Genomic DNA, 22,046 nt, shown 5'->3' with positions numbered 1-22,046 from the left:
GCTGCTGAAGGGATGTGGTGTTGCCGTTTGGTTGTGAATGTACATCCCATCACTGCGTACAGAAATAGTTTGACACGTTGTAAACCACTAATGAATTCCACGAAGAAAAGTATGTGCTGGCTACCGATTTTGTTTCTTAATAAAAAATTAATATCCTATTCATTGTATCCATGGTGGATTTTATTTTATTTCACTATTATTATTTATTGTTCATGTCAATTAAAATCATATTTAATCCTATCCTATGCACACAGATACTGTATGACAATGCTGTATCTACCAATCAACTGAGATCATCACAGCTACTATTGATAAATTGATACAGTATATGGATATATTGAAACTGAAGTTTAAACCTAAATAAAAATAACTTGTTCAGAACAAAATAAGTGAATGGTAGCGTTTATGGCCTGAGATAAAATATTCCCCACCTTTTTTTTTTCTGAGAGGACAAGGGAGGCATTTATTTGAGAGGAGCATTACTCTGCCTGAAAGTTGATGATGCATGTGGTGCCTAATTGGAGCTCACTGTCTGTTAACACAACCACTAATTTAAGAACAGTTATTTTGGTACCCTTTGGAATATTTGGCTATAAAATAGAAACATTATCATAGTTTTGGTAGACTGGTCTAAAATATAACAGACCTCAATCAAAGTCAAAAAAGCCATTTGGGTTTGCACAGTCTTTAGGGTCCATCTTGAAATGAATGCAGACCATAATGGTCCGATTCTGACAGTGCAATACTTTCATGGCCGCATATACAGTGCATATGCTTTCTTTGAAAGACTTCTGCAAATTCAGAGTTTGCTGACCTAATCAGATCATGACCTCATACAGGTGCAGAAGACTAACCAATGTTGCACAGCCCCAATTGCATTCTGCTCTGAAATCCCGCTGCTTGCTTTCTACTTTAAAAAAAAACAAAACACAAAGCTCTAAGGGCCTGATTTATTCAGATCCCAAATAGCAGACAGTAAATCACATGTTCTCGCTAACAGATTGTTCGTACTGATGGTGGGCATATTGCATGTGATCTGCAAAGATTGGGATTATTTATTAAGATCCCCATTATCTGACCCTAAATTGCATGTTCACTCACTCCAACAGATTGCACGCACTTTTGGCAACAGTGCTTGTGACTGACTCCAGGTTTGTACCTGCCCTTCAGTAGTGGAATTTTAAAGATGCAGTATCACAGACATCACAATTTGTTCTGTGTTGATCAATTACATTGCGCATGCTAAACTCATTTATTTGCCTATACTACTTCCAGAATGTGCAAAATGAACTGCATGGCAATATTGGCAGACCCAATGATGGGTTCGCCTGGTTATTTGATTAATTTCATCATCGTCATACATCTGTTTGCCTGAACAATCCAGTTTGCACCAGTTTTTTCCCATGCAAAGTTTTAATGAATCAGACCCTAAATGTGCCCTCAAAGGCTGTTTTCACCAGCTATGGTCTTGAGCTGTGTAATGACCAAGAGAATGATATCGCAGATAAAACCTGCTAGAATTAATTTCCTTTATAGGGCATTTTGGCATTAGCCTTAGATAAGCACAAATTAAGAGACAGTATAACCAAAGCAAGCTCAATGTAGAGCTACTGCTCCTTTGATTAAGCGGAGTGGGCACAGACCTTTAATTAGGAAGCCTGACATATGTAGGCGAGTAAAGAAATGTATACAATTTCTAAAACGGATGAACCTCTGAATAACATAATTTTCTTGATGTTTTAAAAAAAAAAAAAAAGTTTTATATTTCAGTAACATTCACCTGACTTCAGCGCAGAGAGCGTGGGTTCAGTTCCCACTAAGTGACAGTGTATGTCAGAGTGAATGGTCTGTCTCTATGTGTGCCCTGTGACTGACTGGAGGCCAAGTCCAGGGTGTAGCGGGCCTTTCACCCGAAGTCGGCAGGGATAAGTTCCCGCTCACCGCGACACTGACCTGATAAGCAGTATAGTAAATGATGGATGGATGGACAGACTATCTTGTAAGTAATGTCAAATCTCTCCAGCATGACATTTGAATGACATATTAAGACAGATTGATTCTTAGCCTCCTTTGGTGCCGGTGGCTCAATCACACGAAAACATACCACTTGAACCTAATTTTCGAAACTGCTGTGGTGTCCTTTGGATTTGATGTGACAGTTTGACATAAAACGTGGGGCTGCTTCGTCATAAATACACAGAAAATTGAAAAAGGCACTTGGCTGAAGGGGCTTTTAACACCGGCCACTCATTTAAAACAAACAAACAAACAAACAAACTGATTTAAAACTTAGCTTGTTTCAGCCGGCGGCACAGTGGGCGACTGGTTAGAGCGTCAGCCTCCCAGTTCTGAGGACCGGGGTTCAATCCCCGGCCCCGCCTGTGTGGAGTTTGCATGTTCTTCCCGTGCCTGTGTGGGTTTTCTCCTAGCGCTCCGTTTTCCTCCCACATCCCAAAAACATGCATGGTAGGTTAATTGACAACTCTAAATTGCCCGTAGGTCTGACTGTGAGTGTGAATGGTTGTTTGTTTGTATGTGCCCTGCGATTGGCTGGCAACCAGTTCAGGGTGTACCCCGCCTCCTGCCCGATGACAGCTGGGATAGGCTCCAGCACGCCCGCGACCCTAGTGAGGAGAAGCGGCTCATTAAATGGATGGATGGCTGGATGGCTGGATGGATCTTGTTTCGGCCATATGTTTATACAAAAATGGTGTTTTGGGAAATGAAGGAAAAATATTTGGGTGTCAAATTAGACATTGTGTGGAGTGTTAAATATACACTTTTGTACGCAAGCACGCATTGTCAAGCATATACTTTAGTGTGTTTGTATATACTGTATGTGTTTTCACTCATTTCTGCCTCTCTGTGTAAATGAGGATCGTTCTGACAATGTAAAAAATCCAAAGAAACACAATTCCTGTTTTCCATATGCTCAACAAGTACCCTTCATGTAACCCCTCTTTATTTTGTTAGTTTGAAAGTTACAACTAAGGAACTACCCTGCTGATTCTGCATCAGCACAACACTTTTCCATAATAATTGGTACTAAAATGCTGTTCAGTACTCATTTTTGGTCAAATGCAGTGTGACACAATTGCATTGGTATGTTTCTAATTAAACTGCAAACAACAAACAAGGGTTATAGTAGACAACGTAGGGGCTTGAGGCCAAAGATTTGTTTTGCAGACACATATTTACAACTTAATGTACTCATGCGATCAGTCAACAAGTGAGAATTGAATTACCCTATAGGACAAAATGACAGCCAACATGTTTGAAAAATGTTTTTCATAGATGGAAATGTAAAATGCACGAGGGGCAGTTGAGAAACTATCAAAGCAGTAAAAGGAGAAGCAAAATTGAATATGTGAGTGGTGCGGTGACATAAAAAAGATGAAAAAAAAGTGAGGAGTGGAGGTTCGATAGGGAAGAGGGTGGAAGACTAGAGAAGAAAATGTGCAAAGACCCCTGCTGCTTAAACCACATCAGTCACTGTCAGGTTGATGATACCTGTTTCCACGCAGAAGTGAGGAAGGGCACCTGTCGGTGTGAAGTCGATGAAACCCGGGGTCGGTGTGTGCGTCAAACAACTTTCTGTGTTAGTGTGTGCATGCTGTTATAATATGTGCATGTGCACATGCGCGCACATACACGTGCATAATCACAAAACATACCCAAATAACTCAAGGAAGTTCGTGTGCGTGCGTGTGTTTGTGTGTGTGCGTGTATGTGCCCTGTCAACACAGAACAAAATCATGTTCAAATAAAAACATAGAAGGTAACCTTGTAGGTGTGAAGAAAGACGGCAGGTGGGAAGTGTTTTCATGTTGATCCACAAGGGGCTGTCGTGGTGTAGGAAGTATTGAAGAAAAACAATGAAAGAATGATTGATAGGAAGCAATGAGAGAGTGTGAAGAGCAACATTCAAATACAAATCATTTCAGTACAAACAAGATTGACATGAATGAGGAACACAGTGCAGGACATTCAGCTACAGAGCGCAAAAAGATTTACAGTGCTTTGGTACACTTACAGTATGACAACGTCGGGTATTCTCGGGATCGTTTCAGGACCGTTTGTCGTTAAACTGTGGAATATTACAGCCACATTACCAGGTCATAATTTATATAGATGTACCAGCTCACATGATTCCCTCAGGTCCCGCAGTAAACTTCATCCAAAAGAATATGAAGTGCCGGGAATGCAGCAGAAGTACATATTTCTGTCATGCATAATTTGGGCTCTGTGTATTTAATAGTTCATAATTCAATGTTTTATGTATTTATTTATTTTATTTTTTGTTAAACTACATTTGCCATGATGTGTAAGTCACAGACATATTTTAATTACAAACCTGTGCAGTATTACAGTCTCTATGCCATGGATTCTCAGATGGTGGGTCGGGATCCAAAAGTGGGTCGCGGACCCATTTTGGGTGGGTTGTGGACAACTGGTAAAAAATTACAAGTGCAGTATTCATATTCAGTAAACTACAGGAATTGTTTCACCCTTACACTCCAGCTACTAGTTTATCCCAGAAACAAACACAAGGTAGCTCTGCCTCTGGCTTGCATATGTCATGGCTAGCAATATGGTTTATGGTTCATACAACAGTGTTTAAAAGTATAATATATTGTATATGCGTCTTCATATGCTATTTTTCAACAAAAACAAAAAAAATCTTTACTGTTGATGCTATGATAAAACGTGTGTCGTGACTTTATAATAGGAAATAGGAAAATGGAGGTCACAGGGTGACCACAGTTGAGAACCACTGTTCTATGCCATGTGCAATGGAGTCTTATTAACACAATACAACTGCATATGACCAATTCCAATCTATAATTGCAATACCCATTTAAGCTTATTGAAATGTGTTCGTTTCTGTGTATTTCTTTTTAAGTGATTAGAAGGAATTTAAAGGCCACTTCCTTGCATGATTTCAAACATGTCTACATAACCATACAGACTTGTGCTTCACTCTATCGCACACATTTCAGTCATGAATTTAGAATTTTAGAAAATCAAGTGAACACAGTCATTTTAGTTTTCAGCAGTAAATGAGAAGGCTCAATATTGCATTACTGTCCTACTGTCATGAGATTTGATGGTAATTTTCTTTCTTCTTGAAAAGCTTTACGCAAGAACAAAAATGCATTACACCCAAAAACAACAACCTAGAAAAAAATACCTCACATCACATGCACATTGTGACAACCCCCAAAACACTTTTTCCCAATTGGCATAGCTCTTAAATAAAACATTGAAGCTGATTCATTTTTAGGTCAGATTTGCAAAACATAGACAGAATTCAAATTCAACTTCTCTTGTTAGGTGGGCTGTCAATCATAATAATTGGGGTTCTTGCCTGATTATTTTTAAAGATAAATGACAAATGTTCAACCTCTACAACGCTAATGGTCCCCGTGGCTTCACTTGAATAACAATTAAAGGAAATAAAATAACGGTAATATTCAAATTTATAGTGCACTTTTGATTATTCTATACATCCCAATGTGCTTAAAACAAGCGATAGAGATAAATGCGTTAAAGCGTGTTTTAACTTAAACATCAACAGTCAGAAACAGTAGTGGAACAGTCAAAGTAAAGTAAAATGAAAATCGAACTGGAAGATTTAAAAAAAAATCTGACACTAATAAAAAAAGAAAAAAAAGATAGTTTGTACAGTACAAGAAAGGCCAGATGACGTGTTCAGAAGATGGTTCATTTGCATATCAATCAGTTTGGTGATTCGTTCTTATTCTTGTCTTTTAGGCATTCTTGTGAAGCCTAATACAACTACGCATTTTCTCAAACAAAACAGGGAATTATTTTTACGTAACGTTGTACAAAACAGTTTATTATAAAAGATGTTTAAGAATTAAGGACATTTGGGTTTGGTAGATTATTTCTTTTTGTAAACAATACTTTTTGGCAATAAATCATGTATTGAAAGAAAGCATGTTTATTTCCCTTTTAAAATGGTACAACATTTGTAAGCAACGTGCATTTTTTGGATAAGCAGCAGAGCTGAGTATGTGGGTTGTGCCCATGAAAAATTGTCAGATCCTCTCTGCCAATGCCACAAAGCTCATTTTTCTGTTGTTTTAAGCTTCAGGTACATAAACATGTGAAGAAATATTATGTTCAGCGATGAATCCCGCTTCTCCCTGCGGCAGTTGTATCATAGAATCCAATTGTGGAGAAGACACAGATAACGCTATGCTGATTGCTGCACTGATAGAGTACCATCTTTTGGTTGAGGCAGTGTGAAGGTGTGGGACAGCATCTTCCCCTCTGGAAAATGAAAACACAACCTGACATCCTTGGAGGCCTGGAGAGAGATATCAAGATGAGATTCACATATCTCAACCGTCCGCGGCCGAACTTCATCTTCCAAGATGAAACTGCTCGCCCACACAGAGCTGTTTGTGCTATGCTTTACATGTGTTTCACCTTTTGAGGTGACACACATACACACACACACACACACAGACTCCCGTCCACTCTGTCCTGTTAGCTTTGCGCAAAGTCCAAATATGACACCATTGACATAAGCTGAGAGCTCCAGTTCCCTCTCTGCTCTACTAAGCTCCAACTGCATAAGGTCACTGGAACTGACGGGTCGCTCAATCAAGCAGCCTGTTTTACCCCTCATCCGTCCAAAATCGGTTAAGTACATACTTAATCCTTACTGTACATGGACTAGGGGGGGGGGGGGAAGTCAATCAGAAGGAGGCTAAAAAGCCCTGCAGACTTGAAATTATCAATAATGTGTGATTTTCAGTCTCCCACTCTAAAACCGTACATTGAAAATTATGTACAAAGACAGATCTGCGAGCTGGCCAGGCACTCTGTGAATCCACTGAAAAGGAAACTGGAGGCTTACACACTCAATTGTTCTCAATCAATGTACAATAAAAGACAGTCCTATAGTTCAGTTCAGCCTTCGGGTGCTTATGCAAATTACCACTTTACCACCACATCAGGTTACAGTGATATAATGTGTTAAAAATTGGGTAGAGAGAATAGCGAGAAACACTCTCCACGGAAATGTATTTTCCATGTTCTACTCAAGCAATGAATCAGTAGGACAACAAATCCAATCATTAGCACAACTCTTCATGTGGTTAGAGAAGCGTCAACCTACAAAAGTAGGTAAAAGAAATTTGGGAAGAGGTCACAGCGTAAGTAATCTCTTTGGGTTTTCTCGAGGACTTGTTTCTGTGGATTAGCGCACACACACACGCACACACACAACACTTGCACATATCTGCAGCACACTAGCGCCCTCAATTTCACACATAAGACAAATGTTCTTAAACATGAAACAGCAAAATTCTAATGGATAATATACGGAACGAGAGATATAGTGGAGAGAGGCGGCGTGCAAGAGATGGCATCTTAAAAGCCCAGCAGTTTAATGCATCACTTATCAGTGGCAATGTTATGAGTATGCCTGCAACCATCTTGATCAGCCATAAAACCACTTACATATACACATCAGCATAACACTGGCATCCGATGTGTGTCTTATGTGTGCGTGCACTTGGGCAAGTATAATTGGCTCTCCACTAAGTCCTGCTAAGCCTGACATTATTGAGAGCTGACACTTTTGGATAAATCACTTCATAGCACAACATGGATGCTTAGGGAGCAACTGGGAGATAAATGAACGGGAGAGGAAGCGCTGAGTAAAATCTCATAAAATCCAGGCCTTCATGAGAATAAATGTTGTTAAAAATACTGAAGAGGGCCCATTACCATACATTACACTGTATTGCAGTGAGATGAGCAGCAGCAGTGAGCCCGAAGCCTTGGCTTCCTGAAGCTCTCTCTCTTCTACCATGGAAGCAGTTGAAGCTCAATGAATAATACAAGCTACCATGCAATCAGGGCCGGCTCGTCCGTTAGGCGGGATAAGCACATGCTAAGGGTGCCGTGGCCTCAAGGGGGCGCCAAAAAAAGAGGGTGAAGATTCACCTTCCATATAATTATATTCAAAGGAATTATTCATATTAGCTTTTAATTTAAAGTGAAAATGTTTTACGACGAGGAAAGGAAAGAGGAGTAAATAGACATGAATTGAAAAAAAACTATTAAACAAAAGAAAAGGAGCAAGGTGAACGTACCTACTTTAAAATCGGCGTTACGGAATGTAACCGAACAACGCAACGAGTACCGAGCGGGGCAAAGATGCTGTCTAATTTAGAGTCTTTGTGAAGTCTTTGAGCTTTCATTATTTGCAAATTATTTTGCAAACCCCCTGTAGCTATAGACATTGCTCCCCATTTCGGTACAAAATCATTTTCCTGGAGATTGTCATTGCTTTCTCAGTCTGATTGCTGCTTGACTTTTTTATTTATTATTATTTTTTTAATGGTGTGCGGGTGAGAGGAGTTTCAACGGGCAGGATTGTGAGTTTAGATTTTTGTATTGTGTAAAATATCGCACTATCTTGGACAGTGTGTTATGGCACAGCACCAACATCCACATTAGGTTGTCTTCTTGCACCCAGCCTGTGCTTTTTCTGATTCTTCGTAAGTGCTTTTCTACAGTATACTGTATCCAGGAAAAGGAGAGAGAAAGTATTTTTAGAAATAGGTAAGATAGAACCTGTCTAAAAATGGTATTCAATTTGAACAACCCATCACCACCCATTAAAGACAGACACATATTGAAATGTAATTAGAATCATATACTTCCACTTCAGTGTCACATTTTCTTATCTATTTTTGAGGTTAGATGGGTTTGGAACAGTGATACAGCATTATATATGTTATATATAGTATATTGCAGCTAACCTGAAGACAACCTTTCGCTGAGCAGCATGAAGTGTAAAATGCGAGAGCAGATATTCCGCGGCATATTATCATCTCTCATAAGAATAAACACTTTTTGGCTTATTCATAAGGCCTACAAGTGGAGGCAGGCTTTCTACATCATTCTTACTCTGCATTAGCTCTGTGGTAGCTGCAACAAGGGTTTCTTTAGTAAGGCTGCAAACACAGACTGGTCTACAAGACATATTCTTTTGAACAACTGTCAGCCCACAAGCTGCTAAGAGCAGACGGAGAGGAAGGCAGCCTTCCTTTTTCCATTGTAGAAAATAAAAGCTACAGACAAGATTGAAAGAAAGTCAAGTGATAAAATAAGATTTCATTAAAAAGTGAGTCAGAGGTGGAGAGAAATGAGGATAAGGTGCTACCTGCCATCACACACATTGTGTGTACGTGTGTGCATTTCTTCATGTGTGTGCGGTGTGATATTTCAATACGCACTGCCAGCTATCACATTCGTTGACGAAATTCAACTGACATTTTTATCCCTCTCGGTGTGATCAGGACCTATCATTATTGTCTAGAAACAGTGTGATCGTCACAAGGTTGTTACACCAATATGACATTTTGTTTCCATATTTCGAACTTCAAAAGCACAGGGGCTCACATGGCTCTAGTGATCAGTTGCTGCACTGCCTATAATAAGAAATTGACAGTTGCAAGTTTAGAAAAGCTCCTGATTTAACACCCTTAGGTTATGTATTTCAGAGACTTGCATGACTTCTCATAATAACTCACTAAAAGAATTGCGAATCATATTATCCCAAAAATATATTTTTGGGGTGTTTTACAAGCAATATGGGACATGAAAAATAAAATGCCATTTATCTAAGTGTGCTACAAAAGTGCAGATCCATAATCTGTCCAATAAATTATCTGGTTGCCAGGTGTAGAGTTGTGGGAGATAAAAGGTGAATGCATAGATCAGCACATAATTCAGAAGTCTTGTGTCGTGATACTCAAAAGAGCTCGGTCTGACTGAACATATACAGAATAAAGACCAGCTTCAAGAAAAAGCTGAGTGTCCATTTTACCATCTACCTTTTTATTTCTTGCTCGCTGTCACTCCTTCTCTGAAACATGAAGTTCATCCAGTGAACAAAGTCAGCTCAGGAAGCAGTCATATACTCAAAGCGTTTACAAATGGGTGAAATCTTTGAACTGTGCACTGGAGCTTTTCTCAAGCTCCTGAATCTACATTTTTTGTTCAATACACACTCCCCCGAAGGAGATTATTCAGACAGTTTGCCTTCTCACATTTCTTTTTAGGTGAGGTGTTATGTTAGGCAGTTTGGTGTGAAGGCTTTGCGTGTCTGTCACCTCTCAGACACACTCACTCAAACTCATTCAGTGCAATTATCTATTCTAGATTGCCTTACCACTTAAATAAAACACTAGGATAGAGAAAAGGTGAAAGGTTCCAAAATGTACTATTCATCTCAAGTTTACAGAAACCAAGAGTATTAGGTAACAGCTAAACTCCTCCTGTAGTAGTTTTGTGTAATTTTAGCCCCGTCTTACCATGGCTGTGATCACTTCAATTTTTTTAGGGTCAATTTTCCACTTCATAACAGTACTGCCTGTGCTTAAACGAGTCAGTCAGAAGAGTCACTTGACCAAACAACAATGGAGGGGAATGTGGGTGTTTTTCAAACTTTTATTTTCAAACTTCTCTCACTGCAGCAGACAGCAAACACAGCAATATTGCACAGAACACAGACTTTTAGACAGGCTCACTTGTATCTTCTTTTCCGGAGTTTATATCTCGACATAAGTCTGTTGGCCATTGTGAGAAGTCAAATTTTAATGGAGCATGGACAAACTACAGCTGTTAAGTGGAAACTGCAGAACATAAATAAGCAGAATCCACAGCAGAACCGAACAGAATTAAGCAAAAATAATGCTCTACATGTGAATACTCAGGTAGGGCACAGTAATGATGAATTTGCTCAAAACAATGAGCAACCAACAGTGGTTAATATGAGCAAAATATTTTCTGATTGCTCTTAGGAAAACATGACATTACTAAATGCAGCATTCTTGCGCTTAACTCATTCTGTAGACGTCAATGGCACACAACGCACAACTGTGCTGACGAACACCCCCTTGTAGTTGACAGCAGTGTAGCACTTTGGATTTGAGTTCAGAACAGACTCGAAGATGGGAGATTATGAAGGAGAAAATGGCCACACGTTGCAAGTCGGACAATTTTAGGCACCTCACACTTAAAAAGAGTATGTATATGTATAGTTTAAACCGGGCGGCACGGTGGACGACTGGTTAGAGCGTCAGCCTCACAGTTCTGAGGACCCGGGTTCAATCCCCGGCCCCGCCTGTGTGGAGTTTGCATGTTCTCCCCGTGCCTGCGTGGGTTTTCTCCGGGCACTCCGGTTTCCTCCCACATCCCAAAAACGTGCATGAATTGGAGACTCTAAATTGCCCGTAGGCATGACTGTGAGCGCGAATGGTTGTTTGTTCCTATGTGCCCTGCGATTGGCTGGCAACCAGTTCAGGGTGTACCCCGCCTCCTGCCCGATGACAACTGGGATAGGCTCCAGCAAGCCCGCGACCCTAGTGAGGAGAAGCGGCTCAGAAAATGGATGGATGGATGGATGGATAGTTTAAACCGTACAGGATGTGTCAGGGTAGTTAGTAAAAAGTGTTTGTCATAAGAGGGACGCCATGTATTGCATCAGCATCACTCAAAAGGAACGCTTCATAACTGTATATCTGTAAATAGATGATTATTTTGCCATACAAATCCCTTTCTCTGTATTGTTCAATACAAGGAAAAAATTTGGGGTGTCACTAAAGGAGAAAATACTTGCGTGAGTCACTGTTCTGCCTCTTTCTTTTCAGAAAAAGTTTGTTCCCACCTTTTTTGGTGAACAGGTCTTTTTGTTGAAATCAACCTATGTTCTACTAGAGATTACTAAGTAACGGGAAAAAGTAGAACCCTTTTTTTGAGTGGTAGTTTTGGTGTTTGCATAGTCATAGAACGCAGTATTTTCTGGGTCTTGAAAAGATCATTAAAAATGCTGTAAAATGGCTGCCAGTACGGGACTCTCCACTCTTAAAACAGATGGCAGTTAAGAACAACTTGACTGAAACTCCCAAGTATCTTCCCCATTCTACTACATTCCTTGGTTCCAGGTCGTCATGGTGACTCAGCTTTCACCCAGCCCGCAAACAGAATTCCAATCAGACTTTCTGCTTTTGCACGCACGCGAATGCTCGCGCAGTGTGAGTGTGGCAGTGCCGCGGGCCTGATGAGAGTAATGACAGATTAACGTGTGTCTACTGGCAACAGCTGACCTCTCTTTGGGCAGATCGGAAACAATTTACCCCTGTTCTCCCACTCCTTTTTTTTCTGCACCTTTCTTGTCATTTGTGTTCAACACTACCAATTTGTCTTCAATATCTTTATTCATCTCTTTGGTTTAAAATCCATTTAATGCCCATTGACAGTAGCCTGTATTAATACAATTTACACATTCGTACAATTTTACTGTGGCTCCATGGAGTGATCTGCACCCTCCGGAAATCATGAATCTTTTCCTCAGTGCTATTATGCTCTAAAAGAGGAAAATAATTGCAATCAAATTATACAAAATTATCAGGTATTTTTGTTCTTCTGTCATCTGGTATCACATCCTGCTTCATAGTTGTTTCACTACTGAGTAGATTTACTTATTTCTGGAATTAAATAACAACTATATTACAACTCATTACACAAATTTTAAAAACTTGTGCACTGATCATTTTAGCTCAAACTATATATAAAAATCATATCACCCTAACTGGGCTATCCCTTTTCCACCCCATTGCCATTTTGACTCTAAATATCAATGCTACCACAAAATGGCAATTCCTTAGAAACCGCTCAATTTACCAAATCAGATGACGAAAAACAAAAGGCCTGTCTGATTGTCCTTGATGTATGAATTGCATAACCTCTTTTCCAAAAAGTGTGTTTATTGGCAGTGATGGGAGTAACGATGTTACTGAATTACTTTTTTGGTAACAGATAATCTAATTAATTACTTTTTCAATCATGATAACATTACAGTTCATGCCAATTAAAATGGCACGTTACTTTAATTATTAGATCATTGAAGCTGTTTTCATCAGACCAGCAAGATCTCTAAACGGAGAGGAAGTGATTTCCTTCTACTGTTATTCTTAGTGAAGGAGCACGAGATAACCGCTTAAGTGATGATGATTGGCTGAGGTAGAGCAAAAGTTGGGCCGGTTTAGACATAAAGCAAGGATGGTTGCACAGACACACAACATGAATTGACATATAGTAAGTCATGAGTTGTGAGGACTGAGGAAATGATATATAACAGGAATGGCGAACCTGATTAAATCTAGAGCTAAAGCAGCCTTCTTTAACTGGAAGTATAGACATACATTTTCTGTAAACTACAGGAATTAGAGGAAAGAATGTATACATGAAATGTACATCATGCCATGGACAAAAGCGCTCCTCCACATCGGTGGCGAGCAACCTGATGTAAAATCTTTCACTGCCACAAACTTATACGAAATGAGTGGCCATTAACACCGACGGAGACGACGACGAGTGCCACGCCACGAAAACAAATGAAAATCGTTTTTTCTGGCGCCTCACATTTTGTCTGGGACCAAGTTAAACAAACTGGCAGCGATGTATGGTGAAGAGGGCATGCTCTTCTACTGTTCTACTCTTTGTGGCACCTTTTCAAAAATCAAATGTTTTTTTTGACACATTTTTTTTTTCCCGAAAAAGTAACACAGTAATTCCTCTCCCTGGTAACTAATTACATATGTGAATGAGTAATTCAGTGACTAATTCTATTACTTTTTGGGAAAAGTAATTTGTAATTGTAACTATTTACTTTTTTAAAGTAATTTGCACAACACTTTTAAATTGCATAGCTCGCTCCTTTAGCAAAAAAAAAAAAAAAAAAAAGGGTTAATTGGATAAGTAGATATCTATGAAATGAGATCTCTTTTGGCCATTCCTCTTATAGTGGGATCACAAAAAATACCCACAAAAAGCCAGAGAAAAAGCAAAGCAACTTATCCTTCACGCAGCTGAAGAGTGGCATATTTTTCCAGAGGATTTTGGGTGAACTCCAATTTGTAAGAACTAAGCATTCAACCTTGAAGGCTCACATTGTACAAACAAACAAACAAACAAAAAACTGCAGTTCTTAAAAAAGGCTTGAACGACAATGTACTTCAATACACTCGGCAAATGTGACTCGCATGAAGCCTTTAACAATGAATTAAATTGAAAAACTATTACAGTCTCCTTGCTTTTTTGATTGAGGGGACACTAATATCGTTGCTGTTTTCAGATAAAATGGCAAATGTTTCTCTAGAGTTACTAAATATTATCAACTGACTTCATCGGCACGGTGACCTGGTTTTGGGATGCTGTACTCTTCCTGCTTCTTTATCCCGAGTAACTGTCGTCTCATGACCCTTTTACCTCTTACCAGGGCTATAAATAACATTCTGTGTCATCGGCTCCGTGAAGCCTACTTACATCAATGTGTGTGTTTAGTGTGACATCTGTGAGCTGTGTCATCTTGTTGTCTCAGACAGCCATATATTGTGCCGTCTGTAAAGTGGCTAGAGTGTTCTTCTATTTCATATTCACAAGTGATATGATCTTGAATTTAATCGCCGCATGGCCTCATCTGGATTAGTACGTGCTACACAGGGACTTTCAGGTCACTGTGTCAGAGAATGTGATGGACACAGGATTAGTCCATCCAGGCACACATGCACTCGCACAGACACAAATACATAAAAAAAAATAAAAAATAAATAAAAAATAGATGGCAGAAGGTACAGTAAATCTGTGTATCCACCTGTTGCCATTCATGCAACAGAATAAATCAAGGCTTACTGCGAGCTTTGTGTTAAATTAAATTGAGGCGGGATCATGATTTTGTTTTAAATATTCATACTTTTTGTGACATTTGGTTGTGTGCTGTAAGATATTTCTAATGTAAAATGGGTGCGACTGATCCATCTCTTCAACCACCCATTCATTTAATGCAACTGCTTATCCAACGAGGTGGTCTGTTCACCCAAGGTTTTTTTTTTTTTTTAAATATGAAACATACAGTATAGCTAATCAAACTCCTCCCCTAAATTGAAAAGGCACCATTTAATAAATGCAATTCTCAATCCTTTTCCTTGTCTTTATGTGAGATATGACACATCTGCATAACAACTGTGCTTTAAAGTGGACCCTGTAAGACAGAAACAAAAAGGGGGTGAGCTGTAGATTTCTTTCACTGGTTCTGCTTCACACCGCCGACTGTTTGAAAGACAGCATATGACACACACAAAAGGTGGTGAATTGAGGCATACAAGACAGCTTGAGGAAGAAAAAAACGAAGACAGGGAGATGGTGGCAAGGTGACTGTTATTTTATGATCCTATCCTGTATCGCCATGTTGTCACAAAAATTTGAATTGTCCAGAAAACTGCAAAAATAATTCAGATGACAGACAAAATAACATAAAGCCTGATATTTTTAGAATGTATATACAGTAAAACATAAATGTGCAAATTCGCTTGTGGAAATTTCTGTTTTTGACTTGCTTTTATTCTTTCCTCCATGTTTGCTCTTAAATTGTGGCCCCAGTTACAATGGAGCCCGGAGAAGATCTAATTTGGCTGGTTCCGCTCCATTTCTCAGTGTCTCTGTGGTGCTTCGTTGTCCTGGGAAGGCTTCCTCAAAGAACAAAAAGGCGAAAATTACACTGAACAAGCATATAATGGTTATTCACCACTTCAGGTCGAGATCTAAAATAGGTCAAGAGCCATTCCCACGTGGTTCCCTTGATGACAAGCGGAGCACTATGTTTTATTGGATCTTGCTTTTAATGCAACTGATCATTGGGCTTACTGTGAGAAAGGAAAAGGATGAAAAGGAAATGGAATATCATCACTGGTATTTTTTTTTAGGGCACTTTTCTGTGACGCTGCTCTATCAGCAAGTTATACTGAAGCCACAGTATAGAAGTGTTTAATTTCATTATTTTAATAATTCTCATTTTCAATAAAAATCATACATTGAGACTTTTGACTTCAACAAATGTGCTCAAATTCTTTGTAACTTACTCAGCTTGGAGGTTTGGGAGCAACATAAACGCTTCTGTTCATTATGGATGAGATGCTCCAGCTTAGGTTTTCAGTGAGCGAGAACTATAGTCAATATTATTTGATTGCACAATACAGATAAGGATAAAAAAATAACTTTCTTAGCTCTCTTTGACCAAATAATTCAAATTTTATGACATTTTCAGCAATGACTGCAACATAAAATTGTAAAGTATATACAATAGGATGCAAATGATAGCTCTAAAAAGTAACATCCTCAAGCTTGGTGTATGTCTAGCAGCCCTTTGGCATTCAGTGAGCTGTCACTCCAATGTGTCACAATTGCACTTCAATCCAATAACTGGTGTAATGAAAGGAATTACTAGCATGTGCTAGAATGCCTCCAGCAGTCCATTTTCAAAGAATGGGTTACCTTTTTTATAGATTATACAGTATGTACCAGAACAATCCAGGAATGCCTGGGATGTCCATCTATACATCCATTTCCCATACTGCTTACCCTCACTAGGGTGACAGGCGTCGTGGTGCCTCTCTCAACTGACTCTGGGCGAGAGACAGGGTACACCCTGAACTGGTCGCCAGACAATCATTTGCACTTACATTCATACCTACGGACAGTTTACTGTATTCAATTAACTTACCATGCATGTTTTTTCGGGGGGATGTGGAAGGAAACAGGAGAACCCACACAGGTGAGGCCGGATTTGAACCCAGGTCCTCAGAACTGTGAGGCAGCTGCACTAACCAGTTGGTCACCGTGTTGCCTGCCCGGGATGTCATTTCATAAAAATCCACTGGAAATTTGAAGAATGGAAGGTGTTAGTGAGATAATGCTTATGACCATGACTACAACCTGAAAAAATATTGCCCCTGGTCAAAGGGAGAACATTCTATGTTTACAAGGAAAAGCCACCACTGTAATTATGCCTTTCATCCCCCTTACTGCAATTCACTTTTTATATTTGTATTAAGGAATTTACAGTTAGGTCACAATGGATTTGAAATAAAACAATTGAGATCATATAAGGATGTTAATCATCATCAACATCATCATGGTCAAGGTCACCTTCATCTACTGCATGTTTGTAATTCATGCTGCCCTCATTGTAGTCTTTGTTTAGCCGTTGCTGAACACTACATTTGTTTGCATTCAAAGAGTCCTAAGTTTCTCAATAACATCAAAATTCCTGGAAAACCACTAAAGACAACAAAAGTGGATGAGGACAGAATACAATCAAATAAACAACAACAATAACAGACGTCAACAATATTCTGGAGACGGATGGCATATCATTTTCATATCATATTCTTCACTGTTAAAAAGGGTTTGGTTAAAAAATGCTTGTAATATCCATCCATCCATTTTCTGAACCGCTTCGGGGTTCAGAAAATGGGGAGAACATGCAAACTCCACACAGGCGGGTTGAACCTCAGAACTGTGAGGCTGACGCTCTAACCAGTCGTCCACCGTGCCGCCTCTTGTAATATCTCAAATTTATTATTTATGAAATATGAAAATTTAAAATGTACATTTTTGCAAGAATCATGGTAGTTGATGCACATGATTTGCTTTTGCGGGCCACAAAATGATGCGATGGGCCAGATCTGGCTTCCGTGTCTTGAGTTTGACACCTGTGGTTTAGACTTTCAACCACCAAATAGTCACTCCACCAGGCGCATCGCTAAAGAAACACCCCCACTGTGCCGGTACGCCCAGCTCGGCGCAGAGCGGTTTTCCAAATCGGCAAACACGCAATTGTGACATGCACGAAAATCAGGATTCGCTGGCATTTGCGCCTTCTACAAAAATAGAGCCTCATGCGTCAAACAAGGTGGAGACAGTGTCCTGGAATATAATTATTAAGTGTGGATAAGCAGCACAGAAAATGGATGGATATTGTTATTATTATTGTTATTATTAGTTGTAGTAGTAGTAGTAGTAGTATTCCGTATTGCCTACTCACTTTAATCACACTGCAATGTATTTTTATTAGTTTTATTCTGTTTCTCTTTTATTCTATCCTTTGTTTTATTATCTTGTTAATTATTGTTATTAGTCTGCAATTAACTGGCAACCACTCCAGGGTCAGTTAGGATAGTCTCCATATTCACCCGTGACCCTAGTGAGGATAAGCAGATGGATTGATCAAATTGCTTATTATGACCACATTTTACAAACATACGTTAAAACAAATTATGAAGCTGCTCTACGCTCGCAAATCATTTGACTGATGAACTGAGCGCATGAAACAGCTACTGACTATAACATGAAAGCTTTTTTTTTTATTTTCTTTTTTTTCCCACAAATATTTGACAGACATTTCTGGTCGTGAAGGAGACAGACGCTCGCGTAACAGCCGACTTTGACATGTCACTCAAACGATATAATTGATTTTCTTTTAAGGTGTAAAAATGGTTTCACAGCCCAACATTGATGTCACAGCTGTCCAAAGATTCAAGTGAATGTGTGTACGGTACATTTTTCAAGAAACAGAGTCCAGTTGCATGGAGCTGCAGCATGAATTTGACACACGTATTGAATTAACAGAAAGAGGAGAACATAATGGGCTGTTCCAGTGGAATTATGAGAGTTGACTGAGATCAATTGGTAAATTACATGCTGTAATGATTACACAGTGGCTGTTGCTGTGTATGTGCTGTGTCGAAGAACAGTCCTTCTTCCACATGCACTGTGACAAATGAGTCTTTGTCCGTATTTTTAAATTTAGAGGGAACCCAGACCATTTCATGGAAGGCATGAGGGGGATCTCGCATTTCCCTCGTAATTCCTTCATTTCATTTTGACTCGAGTCAATTTATGGACAGGTTTATGGGGCCATACCTCATCCTTTATGGGCCTCTCAAAGGCCCATTTTTGTCTCATCACATTTTTCGGGGCGGCTTCTGCGTCTCAATATGGTTTAATTGGCGAACATGTAGTGTCAGAAATATGATTTACGAGGACCAAGATAACAAGCAGACTTTTACAGATATTAATAGTCCATCCATCCATCCATTTTCTACCGCTTATCCGGGTCGGGTCGCGGGGGCAGTAGCTTTAGCAGGGACGCCCAGACTTCCCTCTCCCCAGCCACTTCATCCAGCTCTTCCGGGGGGATCCCGAGGCGTTCCCAGGCCAGCCGAAGGACGTAGTCTCTCCAGCGTGTCCTGGGTCGTCCCCGGGGTCTCCTCCCGGTGGGACGTGCCCGGAACACCTCACCAGGGAGGCGTCCGGGAGGCATCCGAATCAGATGCCCCAGCCACCTCATCTGGCTCCTCTCAATGCGGAGGAGCAGCGGCTCTACTCTGAGATCCTCCCGGATGACCGAGCTTCTCACCCTATCTCTAAGGGAGAGCCCGGACACCCTGCGGAGGAAACTCATTTCGGCCGCTTGTATCCGGGATCTCGTTCTTTCGGTCACGACCCACAGCTCGTGACCATAGGTGAGGGTAGGAACGAAGATCGACCGGTAAATTGAGAGCTTCGCCTTTCGGCTTAGCTCCTTCTTTACCACAACGGACCGATACAAAGTCCGCATCACTGCAGACGCTGCACCGATCCGTCTGTCGATCTCCCGTTCTATTCTTCCCTCACTAGTGAACAAGACCCCAAGATACTTGAACTCCTCCACTTGGGGCAGGATCTCATCCCCGACCTGGAGAGGGCACGCCACCCTTATCCGACTGAGGACCATGGTCTCAGATTTGGAGGTGCTGATTCTCATCCCAGCCGCTTCACACTCGGCTGCGAACTGCTCCAGTGAGAGTTGGAGCTCACCGTTTGATGAAGCCAACAGAACCACATCATCAGCAAAAAGCAGAGATGCAATACTGAGGCCACCAAACCGGACCCCCTCTACGCCTTGGCTGCGCCTAAAAATTCTGTCCATAAAAGTTATGAACAGAATCGGCGACAAAGGGCAGCCTTGGCGGAGTCCAACCCTCACCGGGAACGGGTCCGACTTACTGCCGGATATGCGGACCAAACTCGTACAGGGACCGAACAGCCCGTATCAGGGGGTTCGGTACCCCATACTCCTGAAGCACCCTCCACAGGACTCCCCGAGGGACACGGTCGAACGCCTTCTCCAAGTCCACAAAACACATGTAGACTGGTTGGGCGAACTCCCATGCACCCTCGAGGACCCTGCCGAGGGTGTAGAGCTGGTCCACTGTTCCACGGCCAGGACGAAAACCACACTGCTCCTCCTGAATCTGAGATTCAACTTCCCGACGGACCCTCCTCTCCAGCACCCCTGAATAGACCTTACCAGGGAGGCTGAGCAGTGTGATCCCCCTGTAGTTGGAACACACCCTCCGGTCCCCCTTCTTAGAAAGGGGGACCACCACCCCAGTCTGCCAATCCAGAGGCATCGGGGGGGCCGTTCCTCCCAATCACGCCCTTCCAGGTCTCACTGTCATTGCCCACGTGAGCATTGAAGTCCCCCAACAGAACAATGGAATCCCCAGCGGGAGCGCTCTCCAGCACCCCCTCCAAGGACTCCAAAAAGGGTGGGTACTCTGAACTGTTGTTTGGTGCATAGGCACAAACAACAGTCAGGACCCGTCCCCCCACCCGAAGGCGGAGGGAGGCTACCCTCTCGTCCACCGGGGTGAACCCCAACGTACAGGCGCCGAGCCGTGGGGCAATAAGTATACCCACACCTGCTCGGCGCCTCTCACCGTGGGCAACTCCAGAGTGGAAGAGAGTCCAACCCCTCTCGAGAGGACTGGTACCAGAGCCCAAGCTGTGTGTGGAGGCGAGTCCGACTATATCTAGTCGGAACGTCTCGACCTCACACTCCAGCTCGGGCTCCTTCCCTGCCAAAGAGGTGACATTCCACGTCCCTAGAGCCAGCTGTTGTAGCCGGGGATCGGATCGCCAAGGTCCCCGCCTTCGGCCACCGCCCAGCTCACACTGCACCCGACCCCTATGGCCCCTCCCACGGCTGGTGAGCCCATGGGAAGGGGGACCCACGTTACCCTTTCGGGCTGTGCCCGGCCGGGCCCCATGTGTGCAGGCCATGCCACCAGGCGCTCGCCTTCGAGCCCCACCATCAGGCCTGGCTCCAGTGGTGGGCCCCGGTGACCAGCGTCCGGGCAAGGGAAAACGAAGTCCATTGGTTGTCGTCATCATTAGGGCTCTTTGAGCCGTGCTTTGTCTGGTCCCTCACCAAGGACCTGTTTGTCATGGGTGACCCTGCCAGGGGCATAAAGCCCCAGACAACTTAGCGCCTAGCATCACTGGGACACACAAACCCATCCACCACGACAAGGTGACGGCTCAAGGAGGGGATATTAATAGTCGTGTGTTAAATATGTTTTGAAATCAAGTGAAATTTAAAGAACAACAATGCTCATGAACAACATACATGGAACAAAGCGATTTCAGAGTTCAGTCCCACATTTAGGACTGCAGTTGTTTGAGCTTGAAAAGTTATGACCATAAGCACTCCTAAAAGTTTCAACACAAAACCCGATAAAATCACACACAATCCTGGCGTACTACAAAACATTTTGTAGTGTAACATAATCCACGACCAAGGATTTGGCTCTACGATAGCCCTGCGACGCCAAAGATTGGGATATCTTCCGTGTAGTGTGACATATCAGCGGCACCTCGACGTCGATCGTAGGATTTGCGTGTTGTGACCGACCGGCACATCGCCTCCCTTGCTTGTTGTTGTCAACATAATTGGTCGCTGTTGTCAACATTTATTCACGCGGACAAACCAATGTTTACCAATATATTGGCGAGATCCACTGTTGTTTTCGTCACCATGGTAAGGGGTGTATCCGGTCACATTGACCGGTGACACGTTTTGTGGTTCTGCGTCTCCAACAGTGTTTGATTTGACAAGAAAAAGCGAGTGATCGTAAAAGACGGGAAGCGGTAGTATCGGGATATAAAATGTCGTGTAGTGTTGCCACTCTCTGACCGAGATACGGCAAGATTTTATGGCAGTAGTCTGACATAGTGCAATCGTCAAAGACCAAATTTGTCATGTAGTCTGATCCAGGCGTAAAGTGGACTCAAATCAGGATGTACATGTGCATATTCAAGATTGTAGCTGCAAC

General features: G+C 41.6%; 1 protein-coding gene across 5 annotated transcripts in view; it reads right to left on the bottom strand.

Moving 5' to 3' along the window:
- zgc:172282 (leucine-rich repeat and fibronectin type III domain-containing protein 1-like protein) overlaps positions 1-22,046 on the bottom strand; it is a 143,327-nt gene that overhangs the window by 104,839 nt on the left and 16,442 nt on the right. Inside the window, exon 1 of one of the 5 annotated variants that reach the window (XM_061682015.1) lies at positions 3,784-3,807. The exons of the other annotated variants lie outside the window; for them this stretch is intronic. The gene's annotated coding sequence lies outside the window, so the exon portion shown is untranslated. Of the gene's footprint in view, positions 1-3,783; positions 3,808-22,046 lie in introns of those variants that run through there. 5 annotated transcript variants of the gene reach the window in all.

This window comes from Phycodurus eques, chromosome 7, assembly GCF_024500275.1.
Source record: "Phycodurus eques isolate BA_2022a chromosome 7, UOR_Pequ_1.1, whole genome shotgun sequence".
NCBI classification, from domain to species: Eukaryota; Metazoa; Chordata; class Actinopteri; order Syngnathiformes; family Syngnathidae; genus Phycodurus; species Phycodurus eques.
The sequence above is the reverse complement of the archived record's forward strand: the minus strand, read 5'-3'. Positions and strand labels throughout refer to the sequence as shown.